The sequence below is a fragment of the Cuculus canorus genome, chromosome 6, assembly GCF_017976375.1.
Source record: "Cuculus canorus isolate bCucCan1 chromosome 6, bCucCan1.pri, whole genome shotgun sequence".
Classification (NCBI taxonomy): Eukaryota; Metazoa; Chordata; class Aves; order Cuculiformes; family Cuculidae; genus Cuculus; species Cuculus canorus.
Window position 1 is genome coordinate 7780582 of NC_071406.1, and position 12979 is coordinate 7793560.

Genomic DNA, 12979 nt, shown 5'->3' on the forward strand with positions numbered 1-12979 from the left:
AGTCCTCCTGGAGGCTGAATCCACCTTTCCTTCTTTCAATAAAAGCATTAACAATGGGATAAGCTACAGCTTACTACTCAATACAGTCCAGCGATAACAAAGAACAGGCCTACACTGTGTTGGTAGAAGATAAGAAAGGATAAACTAGATCAGAGAAGAACTATGAAGCCTGATTTCTGATAAGAATACTTGCATTTCAACATGGTCTCTGCTCATACCATATCAAGTAGCTCTGCACCATGTATGTACCTTTTCATTCCAGGAAAAAACAATAAACTTGGGAAATACGTTCTATCAACATGAAACCATCCACGCATCTAAAGAGAACTCTGGGCCCTCAACTGTAACCCTGAAAGTTCAGAAACAGTTTGGCTGCCGTTTAGTTGGTGACTGTGTCAAAGGCAGAAAGCGGAGGGCAGAGAGTAGGACAGTCAGAGGATGACTCCATACCTGCTTAGGGCAAGAAGGGCTGGATCTTGCCCTCCCAGCCCGACTGGCTTGTGGCAACAAAGACAGAAAACTATAGCCTTGCAACCCTCTGAGAACTTACATGAGCTGCTATTTTTTTTTTTTTTTCCTTCAAAGAGATAAAGTCAGCAATATAACATTTTAAAAGACCTCAGAAGAAATGAACGACCAACTCGGTGATTACTCTGAAAAGAGGGAAAATATCCCCATCCCTGGAAGTTCAGGCTGGATGAGGCTTTGAGCAACCTGATCCAGTGGGAGATGTCCCTTCCCATGGCAGGGACGTGGAACCGGATGATCTTTAAGGTCCCTTCCAATCCAAACCACTCTATGATTCTATGATCAGATCAGAGTTCGTTTATAACTTAGTCTACAAGACTTCACTGATATCAGCAACTAATCAGTAAACAATTTATTTCAATAGTTCAAATAATAAATTTTAAGGCACCTCAAAACATTTTTGGTTATCTTCGACTTTAATCACTCAGTTGTGATCAGCTCTATTAAAGGCAAGATTCATGACAGCACATTCTGGAAGGTGCAGAAACACGCTAGTAAAGCTGATAGTATTAATCCACAGCTGCAAATCCAAGGTGTAGGTGAGGCTTCCAGCTGGTTGAAGGTGTGCACATTCCCTACATACCTCACAGGCAGTCTCCATTCCACCACTGAATGGAAGAGCTGAAAAACCATCTAACTATTCTAGACTCATCTGGTAACAGATGTTTACACACACTTCTGCTAAGTGTACATTTTATAATTTAAGTTCTTTAGAATAAAAGAAATGCATAAACCCATTTCCTTAGCTGAATTACAGAGTCTTAGTTTTGCTGTTCCTTCTGCTGCTCAACTTTATTTTGAGCAACACTTCTGCCAACCCATTCTTTCCTCCTAGCTGACAGATGTCACTACGTCTCCTCTCGTACCACCCATCTACAGCTGAAACGGCACCACATACTGTGCCTGAAGTGGCAATTTGGGATGCAATCCCATGAAGTGCGAAAAGCAGAACAACACTGGGTCACAACAGCAGAAGCAGGACAGATGGACTGAGGGAGAGCAGAGTATAAATACTCTGTGTTTGGGGCTTTTTTTAGGTGGTGGTGGGGGGGGCACGTTTGCTTTTCTGCGTGTGCATGTAATAGGAATTGGCAGGAGGTGGTGGGATGGAAGTTGAAAAAAAAGAAAAGCGGCCTTTGGTAAGATGCCACAAAATCAAATAAATTTTTATCTTGAGCAAGTAGCTTGTCTTCACTTAAAAAAAAAAAATCTCCACTTAGAAACAGTTTGGGTGGCATCATTTCCCCATGTGTGTCTGTGGTTTCACAGAGCACTCCAAAACGTCTCCAGCTTTCTATTGAGCCTGAAATTTTCTGTAGTTCAGTCCTGCAGAAATTAAACCATCAGATGTTCTTCCTTTCATGTTGTTTCCTTACCCTGATATTTCAGGTAGGAAAGAGTAAAAGAGGGTGGAAGTTTTACACAGAAGGCAAAGGAAAAAAAGTGATTATAGGAAAATCATAAGGAAAAATCCCTATGGATTGAAATCCTTATGGTTCAAACACCGCTTAGCTATTCAAAACACTCCAAGTAATGTATGTAAAGGCATCATATTTTTTTTTTAATTTTATGAGAAAGTAACTTATGGAGACTGAAAGCCGCAGTCTCCCTAAGACTTAAGAGAAAGCGTATACAGCATCCCTAAAACCAGTGAAAAGAGTGTGTATGCATGAGTCATGCTCTCATGCCTTCAAGAGTCCTCTGTGACGGAAGCAAACCTTTAAGTTACTTCATTAATTTTAATTAATTTTAATGAATTTTAAAAGCAAGATAAAAATTCTTGGTCACGAGTCCTATTTCCAGTGTGGATACACATCTTTTTCTTCTTCCCTCCACCCATCTGCCCTCAGTCAAAGGCTAATACCTGACATGTTCTGAGGTCATTCTGGATGTTACATTTGGCATTTGTCTGCCGAAAGGCATAAACATGGCACCTGCTGAGAAGCTGGGTCTCTTACTTTTCAGATCACACATAAGTTTTCCTAAGTTTTGAGAAAACCACCTTTGGTCCTTACACAGCAATCGTGTGTGCACCTTGGTTCCTGGGAGTTCTCTCCTGTCTCTTTTGAACACCGTTCAGCTGTGGTAGCAAGAGTTACAAGCATCACTATGAAATTATTCAGAAAACTTTGTTTTTAACGAATAATAAAATTACTTCAGCTTATAATCAAAGCACCCAAATTACTCAGCACTCCAAGAAGAAATAAGTTTCCTATACAGACATTGGATCTATTAGCTCATTTCTTGCATCAAGCAGATACTCCAGGCTCCAGTCTCACCCACTGCTATTAACCACAAATCAGCCTGTTAGATCACATCTTGCAGTCTGTCCAAGAGAAAGAACAAGTAACTCTCAACAGCAGCTCTGTCCAACTACAGAGCAAAGTCAAAAAGTCCTTTGTATTCAGCAAGAAAGCTCTCATCGATGTGGATGGCCAACTATCATCCTTTGTCAACTTGATGGTCAAGACACTAAATGTAGTCTTCAGCAATTATGCAGGGCCTTAGACAGACAGCCGAAAAACACAATATGTAAGGAAAGATCCAAGTATGTTCGTCCTCAAAATACTCACTGCATCTTACTGAAAAAGTTTTTCCAAGTTAAAAGACAGAAAAATATAAATAATTCTGTGTAAGAAAATTCACTTCTTTGAATTTCTTATCATTTGCTAGGGGATGGTGGATAATCGTAACAAAACCAAATTCTCATTAAATTGTTTTTAAATAAATTGTCACTACAGGATTCTACACACAAACTTTCAGTAAAGGACAAATGCCAATGGAAGAAGAAGTGTCAAGTAGAAATAGAGGAAAAGCAGAAAGAAATACATAGGAAATTAGTATGTCTATGCTATTAAGCAAGTGTATATCAGCTCATAGGGAGGAAAACCCCCACAAGCATCTAAGCTGAACATTAAAGAAGGCTTCAGAAATATTTATTTCTTGTTGCTTTAGAACATCTTGAACCTGGGTCAAAGTATAACATTTCTTCCAACGGATTTGTTCTTGGCAAGCATTTTGAATGCATTCCAGCTTATGTGGCCAGACAAGCGGCTGAAAATACAGGCTGTGTCTCCACAGCACAAAACCTAATGGAATTAAAATTTCAACACAGTCACCTGTTTGTAAGCAACCGTGCTGCCGATTATTCCACTGCTCCAGTTTCTGCATTTAAGCCCTTCTCTTTATTACTGAAAAGGATGAAATTGCTATTTGCTTCATATCTAATTTGAAAGTTAGCAGAAGAACAAAATATTTTAACCTATTTCCTGATCACTTGTGTATCCAGCCCTGTTCAATGTCTTTATCAATGACCTGGATGAAGGCATTGAGTGCACCCTTAGCAAGTTTGCACATGACACTAAGCTGGGTAGAAGTGTGGATCTGCTGGAGGGTAGGGAGGCTCTGCAAAGGGATCTGAACAGGCTGGACTGCTGGGCCGAGACCAATGGCATGAGGTTCAACAAGGCCAAATGCCGGGTCCTGCACTTGGGGCACAACAACCCTGTGCAGTGCTACAGACTGGGGGAAGAGTGGCTAGAAAGCTCCCTGGAGGAGAAGGACCCGGGGGTGTTGATTGACAGACGACTGAACATGAGCCAGCAGTGTGCCTAGGTGGCCAACAAGGCCAATGGCATCTTGGCTTGGATCAGAAACGGCGTGACCAGCAGGACCAGGGAGGTTATCCTCCCTCTGTACTCGGCACTGGTGAGAGTACCTTGAGTACTGTGTTCAGTTCTGGCCCCTCACCACAAGGATGTTGAGGCTCTGGAGCGTGTCCAGAGAAGAGCAACGAAGCTGGTGAGGGGGCTGGAGAACAAGTCTGACGAGGAGCGGCTGAGAGAGCTGGGGTTGTTTAGCCTGGAGAAGAGGAGGCTGAGGGGAGACCTTATTACTCTCTACAACTACCTGAAAGGAGGTTGTGGAGAGGAGGGAGCTGGGCTCTTCTCCCAAGTGATGGGGGACAGGACAAGGGGGAATGGCCTCAAGCTCCACCAGGGGAGGTTCAGGCTGGACATCAGGAAAAAAATTTTCACAGAAAGGGTCATTGTGCACTGGAACAGACTGCCCAGGGAGGTGGTTGAGTCACCTTCCTTGGAGGTGATTAAAGGATGGGTGGATAAGGAGGTGAGGGGCATGGTTTAGAGATTGATAGGAATGGTTGGACTCGATGATCCAACCTAGTGATTCTATGATCCTGTCGATCAACACTGGTACTTATCAACAGCTGACACCACCGAAGATGAGACAGGCACTTCTACTGAAATGAAAGCAGCTAATATTTATTTCTCTTTGTAAGTAGCAACAATTCATCACACAGAGCTCGGCTTTGCATAGTAGTAAAAAAGACTATCTCATTCTAACTGATGAGTTCCTACTGTGTTACTGACTCAGCAACAGCACCAACGTTACACAGCTCTCCCTTTTGTTAAACTATACCAACCTCTTATCACAAACACTGCATTCCCACTGTCAAATGCTTAGTGCGAAATACATGGAGTTCTGTGTATATCCAATAAAGCTCAGTCAGAAACCTACAGTCACACAGATACTTTTCAAGCAATATTAGGGCTTGAAAGTAATGCTTTTCCTCCAAAAGCACAGGACCAGCTGCCTTATTGGAAGAGAACCACTGTGCAACTGTTAGAGGAAGCAATAAACAAAGGTTCAATGCCTATGCAGTTCTGATCCGCCCAGCCATAAGCAAATAGTAACAATATGAGCCTCCACATAAAACCTCTCCGCACACAATTCTAACGATGCTGCTGTGAATTTTAAAGCTTTACCACAAACCACAACAAATATCAGATGACTTGGCCACGACACAGCAGCATTTCAAAGGACAGCCAGTACCAGTACCAGACCACATTCTAACCTGTCACCTATTATTCTATAACCACTGTGCTGCTGTAAGGCCATCAGCATTCCAGTTATTTACAAGCTATTATGAACTACACAAGCTTTCTTTGCAAACGTATGAGCTGTACTTATTATATTGTAGGGCAGAGCTTATGAACTGCTTTGAGGACGTGGAAAACAGCCTCCCCTCTTTCACCATCCCTGGACAGCTGTGGAACAACTTGTACTGGCAGACTCTGAGGAACAGCTCTGTTTCAGCTGTAGCCCTTACACAGCTACATGCAAGAAAAAAAAAGAAAAAAAAGCGTAGAAAACAGCCGGCATAAGCAGCATAAGGAAAGTGAATCAGTAATCTCACTTTGTAGCTTCTCTCTAGAGCTCTGTGAGGCAGGCAGAGGAGGGAGAACACACAACCCCCCTCCACATCCAGGAAATAATACAGAATATTCCCAGCAAGCACCAAAGGTTTCTCAGCTGACATTCTGCACAACATAGTACTCAAGGAAGGATGCAGAATCCCATAAGCTCTCTTTATTGCTTATACCCCACCATTAGCAACAATGATCTTCTTTTTAGCCTCTCTCACTCCGAAGTTTTCAGGTCCTCTAGATAGCCATAATCTACTATTGCTTCAGAAAGCAATTTCATCTGCTGTTTCTGGTCCACAGTGCAGTAATGGTTAGGGTAACGAACGTTCTTTAATGCCTCAAGGCCTTTTATAAATCATCCAAACTACCTGAAAGGTCTCCTTTCCAAAGCAGGTTTTGTTGAGGCTATTGTCAATACTCTCATTCAAGATTTGATAGCAAAAATAGTTTCATTTTCAGTGCTGAAAGCAAGCCTTTATCCCTCCTGCAGTGCGGTTCCAAAGAAAATGTAAATGTTAACATTTTGTCAAATTTAATTATTTACAATATCAAATGCTTGAGTGGTCATCAATTTCCTCTCTCTTCTCAAAGGATCTAGTTACAATTTACACAAGAAAGTTATCCTTAAATAAACCGGGAGATAAAGCCCAAAGGCTGTCTTTAAGAGACACAAAATCACACCTCAGGTCTCAAAATCTCTATTTACAGTAGCACAAGAGCAGAACAGGAATGGATCTGCCAAAATGAACAATAAGTTTTGAGGACCTGACATTCACACTGCAGGCACTTCAGCTCAGGGGTGTGGGTGTCAAAGCTGGGAGGACAGGGCTGTGGATCGTATCTGGTCTGGTCTTAAGAACTCTATGCCAACAACTCGTGGACATTATTGGCATTCCTGGAATATTTTCATTAAAGAGGAATTCAGTTTGTGATCTCCAACAGTATCCCACGACGCAAACCAAAATGCTCATTCAGATCTATGTTTGGAAACAAGCTGAACTCCTCTGAGCTGCTGAGCTCATTCATATCATAGACAATCATCACAGATGCTGGCCAAAGAAATACATCCATACATCAATTACCTGCAGCTATTCTCTCAAGTAATGGCCAAAATGGTATACAAGCTACCCTACCCCTTCCTTTACATGTATTTTGGTTATAGTAAATCTGCAGTTATGCACCGGTTGAGGACAGAAACCAGAGATCCGCTTTGAATGACCTGTAATTATATTAAAAATGGTTTCATGAATTCTTGCAGTATGGTAACTGCAGTATGCTAAGGCTGGCCAGGCCACATAGGATCTATTTTACAGCCATCTAACCATCATAACGAAAGGCAAATAAACACTTCAAAGAAGAGCAGCAATTTAGTTTTGCGCATGCTATCTTTTCACCATTTCTTCTAATTCCTTGTCTTTCTATACTGTTCTGGCAGGGGCCTTCTGAGCCACCTACTCACTTACAGAAAGCCTGCAGAAACTTCACCATCAGTTTGCCTGGAATTCCAAGGGGAATTGGAAGTTACGAGGGACTAAATTGGATGACTGAAAGAGCCTTCTTTCATTGGGAAATTAGACTAGAAAAATCAAAGAGGCAGAAATTCTGTATTCACACATTTCAAGTAAAAGAGATTCCAGATAAATAGTATCAATAGCTCGTGTCTGCCTTTTAATTATGAACAAGAATTTGCAAATGTCATCACCATTTCATTGGTGCAGAAATAAACACAATCGCAGAATAGGAGATACAAGAAAAAAGTTGTAGAGAAAACAAAAGTTAGTATGAAGGGGAAAAACCAGCTTGAAAATCAGGTTGGTGTGTGGGGGGTGTAATCATAAGAAAGACCAAGTATTCAAGCTGGTTAAGAAACTGAGAAGTGAGGCAGGGAGAAGAAAAACAAATATGTGTTTGTGAGCGAGAATATGAGGTAACAAAACATTTCAACGCATACCTAAGAGAATAAGCAAACAAAACTACCTTAAGCAGATGCAAAGGTACTAAACAGAACAGCTTGACAGACAGTGGCCAAACAAACTGAATGGCTAAATGCGCGGAGTCACACAAGACCAAGGAAACAGTTCGGGGTATATTAAATAATACTAAATCAACATTAGGAGTGACATGCCAACAGAGACAAATGAGATTTCAAGTGCAACTGGCAATTTGTATCTGATAAGTGTCCGTATACAAACAGGGCTGTAACTATTGACAGAAGAAATAGTTCACTTGTCAAAAGAGTTGCGGGTGTTTCCTGATATACTTCAGCTGATATACCTGAATGAGGAATGGGTGAGGTTTCCATTTACGAGAAAGGCAAACAGTGATTAGAGCTTCCTTTATCAAGACCTTCCCTCAATAAACTACCCAAGATAACGGGATACTTCACAGCTACTATTCCTCCATGTTATTGTTAGTCTTATCAAGCCATCAACTTTATGAAAAAAAATGGATTTTCATAGGTGCAGATCTCTATGTAATTTATCTGCTAAACACTTGCATCGATTTACACCACAAGGCTCTGGCTGTTTAGTGTGTAGATAAGATCTGTTCCACTACAGGTATAGACATGCCCAAGTATAATAATTTCTATAGCTCTCGGTAGTCTTATGGGACAAGACAAAGTCATCTTTGCACAGGACCTTATGGTTCTATGTTAAGGTTGCTGCCCAGGCAGTAAGGGGGGTGCAGAAGACAATAATAGGAACAGACGCTGCAAGAGCGTATGAGAGATTTACGTGCAGGATTGTGAAAATATTAAACATTTACAACTCAGGAAGGATCACATTAATTACTTCAATAATTTGATGAATATTACAACTCTTTCTATGTGGCCAGTGACAATTAAACTTACTCCTTTAAACTTATGTTTCTCAAAACTTTAAGTAATACTTTCAAGCGTTCCAAAACAGCCATCCTCTTCAACACATTTCATACACAGAGTCACGTAGGCAGAATACTCGGCAACACTGTGTACCCACATTTCTAACCACAAGTGACAGCAGAGACAGAACTAACCATCCTTACAGACTCTGGCAACTTCTAGTAGTTTCTTCATGGTTTATTTTGAGAATAAATTCCCCTTGCTGTTCCGACAATACACGTATTGTCAAGAGGGGTTTTTTTGATGCTGTTAAATCTGAAGACAGCCAAAAAAAAAAAGAACATGTTTTTAAACTCACCCTTGCCCAGTCTACAGTCGTAGTTTGGGAAGTACAGAGTGAGTGGTTTCCTACAGAACGAGTCAGCCGGCTGCTCCGTTTCTATTACCAGCACAATACTATCTTCCAGCCTATGTACAGCTTTCAAAGTTTGTACGCATTCACTTTATTGGGCTTTCAAATTCTACTTTGGTAACAACAAAATCTGCTTTCTGAAGGTTAGTAAACACACTTCATCACAGGCAGCAAAGCTTTCATATCTCAAACCCGGAATCATCCACACCGTTATGTTTTAACAGGTGGCTGCGTAGTGAGTGTCAAGCAAAGAAACACTTGTATAACATCCTTTCTGCATTTTTATGTAAGCACAAACCAAGAAGCACATACTGCTAGAGAACAGAATGATTTTGGTGTGTATGATTTTTCAGATTTCTTTATCACGCATGATTTAAGTATCTCATGCCTTCTCTCTACCCCTTGGTTTGAATGTCCTCTAACCTTTAAACTCCAAATCCAACAAAAGAACAACCCACCAAAGACTTGTTGTATAGATGCAATAGGGTTTGTGAGTTTGACGGAAAGCATGAGGTTCAATTAGCAGGTGTGCTACTCGTGACTGAACCCGAGTTCTCTTTTGGCTACGCACCGAACAGCAAATCCCGCCTTGCCACAACATTATCTTCATCAATAAACTGAAGCAGATAAGAGGACTATAAACCAGAGAAAGGTTCTACCACCTTGACCAGGAGAAAAGATACCAGACAAACTGATCTGCGTCATTAACAAAAGGCTTTTTCCACCAGGCACAGTCAATGTTTTCAGCTAGCTTGCAACCTGCACAGTGCTCAATGCACTGACCGCAGTGCCTCATGATTTATGACTGCAAACCAGAGGTCATTGAAGTTAAGAAGGTATGGTTTGTTAGGCTCTAATATAGGTCGAGTTTCACTTGCAATAGTTGCCCCAGTTAATAGCAGAGCAACCGAATGCATATTTACCCAAAGAAACGTTTTTGAGAGCTACCTAGCTCTCAATCTAGGTAATGTAAAAAACCAAAATCTCCATTATTAGCCTCCCCCAGTGTGCAGCACAGCAGAAAATCTTGATTGGCAAGTTTGATCGGCTTCTATTTCCCAGTACTAGGAATAAGAGCATACATGTTAGATTTAAATTGCAGAAAAACACAACAATCCACAAGAACCCCCCTTGCCAACTCCACTCGGGTTCCACAGCCCTGGAAGAAATGCAGAACAACTGTCCTGAGCCAGAAGGCTTTGCTGTGGAAGGGGGATAGGGTGTTCTTTCATCATGAACCTTCAAAGTAACATGGTGCCACCACTAACCAGCATGTATCCCCTGCATTTTCCTACCATAGCCGCATGCTCTCTCATGATCTCTTCCCTGCCAGTCCACAAGGAGGAAATCCTCCTGTGTTGGATCACCTTCCGCATGATCCCCTTCCTGCAGCAGCGCGGTCCCACAAAAGGGATGGCAAAGCATGGGAAGCATCACAGGCAAGCATTACAAATAGCATTGGTAGAAATATTTGTCCCAAATGCCTTGAAGTCTCCTTCCACCAATCTCCTCTAAGAACCAGTTTGTATATAGTACCTTTTAAATTATTTTATACATCTAAATGCACAGTGCCGCTTATCACATTATAGCCTAGTTCCCTAGTATTTTCAATTAAAATGGGATGAAAACTTACCTTCGTGGGTCCCCATCGCAGCATGGTAATGAAAAAATATATCGGTATTTTTCCCCACTTCAGTTGATGTTTTAGTCTTTTGGGGGTAGGGAAAATTATTACTTGATTTTTTTTACATTTTCTCTCAAAGTAAAGAATAAAATCTGATATTGTACCAGTCTCTAAAAAGAATAACGGTAATTCTTGTTATTTAGCTTTTGAGAATTATAATGCACTAGATGTAAAAACATTCCATTCTCCATTGAGGGCCAGCCATCTCTCAACAATCAAACAGGAACATTTTCATCACCTTAGAATAAGAAGCTTAGTGGGAAACAAAACTTTAAGTGTATCTGACAAACACACACAGCATGAAACACGCAATTCACACATATGCTTACAGTAAAGTAAAAAACCCATACAGGACTTTTCTGTAAACTGTGCTTTACAAAAATACAGAAGAAAACCACCTTTAAGACTCCATGATAATAAAATATAAACTGGTAGACTGATACTTTATCTCCCTTGAGTTGATTTTTCCGTCTTTTTAGGGGGCAGGGAGAAAGGAGTTTGAAGGACAAAGTAAGAAGGAAGAATAACAAAGATCTGACATTAGCAGTGGGTGAAGGATAAATATCCAAAAAGCTTCATGGGCAAAACTGAAGTGACATTGCAAACACTGCAAGCAAATAAACATTAGGGATATTGAAAATGCAAACCAGCAAGCCTAAGAGAAGGGTCAGCAAAACCAATACCAAAAAGCTCCCCACACTACAGAGAACTGCAAGAAACCAGTTTTCAAAGAAGGAAGATAGGCTTTCCCTTTAAAAAAGGGAAAGGCACCCAGACATCCCTCAATTTTTATTCAAGAACCTTGAGAAGAATTCATTTTTAAACGCAGTGTTGCATAAATATGAAAAAAGTCATCCACCAAATTCAATTTATTTTAAATAAAAATGTATTCACTAACATGTCCTATTCTTCCTCCTCCACTGATTTATTTTTTATTTTAATATGGTAAGAAACTGCCAGACGATCAGGTTTGGAAAGGACATTAAATTTAATAGTTGTTGTATAACTTTTCAAGAAAAGCAACTGAATAGGACTGGCTAAAACCAAACCAAATCAAACCCCAAATGAAAAAGAGTGAATTGAGGCAAGGAAGCAAAGCAACAACCCCTAGGTTTCAACAAATTGCATGCTCTCATGTACCATTTACAATGAAAACATAATGAAAAGAAACTAAAGGAATAATAAAATCTGCAAGAAGATAAGGCTAGTTGCAAATACCAGTGACACAGATAATCCACATTCATCTCCATCTGACCTAAGCTTCCAATTAAAGCACAAGGAGGAAGAAACCAGCTCGCCTGACAGTATTGTTAAAGGCTAAATAGCAAAGAGGGTTTGAGTCAATGCAGAAGATGAAAGGGCACAGCACGAAACTCAAGTAATACATATATACAAAAAAAAAAATTACAAATTAAATGCAATTCCTGTGAATCACACAAAACCCCACAACCCTGATCAAATATTTTGTAAGTCACATTGCAATTCTTATGTGTATTTATATATACAATACAGTACTGTCTGCAGAACAACAAAAGAAACGAAAGAAAAAGGAACTACCACAACCGCTACATCCAAGCCAAGCAGCTGGATTTCACTGGAGTACAGAAGTGAAAATGTCATCCTGCCCACATAAGACTTTTGAAGTTAGATCTGCCCCTCTGGATGGGTATTTGCATTATGGTCAGCCCTACACATGGATTAGGACATTTTGGCTTGTCATAAGATGGTACCAAGGACAAAGGGATGTTCTCTGGCCAGCAGCCAAGCTGTGCAAATCCAGATGATAAGAACGAGTGGAGGGACTGGAAGCACAAAGAAACAAACCGTAGGAAGAAGCGCTAATAGGACCGGGAGTCTCACTGCCTTTTCTTCCTGTGGACATCACAGCAAAGTAGGGTTTGCAGAAAGGATCTGAGGAGAATGGTGGAGCAGTTTTGCCAGATTTAAAGGGAGAATTCCCATCTGTGTTAGGGAGGAGAGAGAAAGCAAAACAAGTGGCTTTTTACAGTCTCTATCTGATAGGATCAGCAAAAGTGAGCAGCACCCAGCCCAGGTGGAGGCAGGAAGCGAGCCCTCACTGCCTAAGAGGATGGGGAGACTGGGACAGTAAAGACAAGATTACGTCTCAGTGGGGACACCAGGAAGGGAAGGAAGACTGAGGGGAACACGGTTAAACCACTACATCCAGGAAAATACAGAATGTAAGAGCCGTCAGCAAAGCAACCACTCAGCCGTGAAAAGCAGAGAAAAATCATGTTACACTAAATAGAGATTAGAAAGGGGGGGAAAGCATTTTTGCCTGTTCA

General features: G+C 40.9%; 1 protein-coding gene across 3 annotated transcripts in view; it reads right to left on the bottom strand.

The window, feature by feature from the left end:
* MGAT5 (alpha-1,6-mannosylglycoprotein 6-beta-N-acetylglucosaminyltransferase) overlaps positions 1 to 12979 on the bottom strand; it is a 133352-nt gene that overhangs the window by 87331 nt on the left and 33042 nt on the right. Inside the window, exon 1 of one of the 3 annotated variants that reach the window (XM_054069323.1) lies at positions 12231 to 12348. The exons of the other annotated variants lie outside the window; for them this stretch is intronic. The gene's annotated coding sequence lies outside the window, so the exon portion shown is untranslated. Of the gene's footprint in view, positions 1 to 12230; positions 12349 to 12979 lie in introns of those variants that run through there. 3 annotated transcript variants of the gene reach the window in all.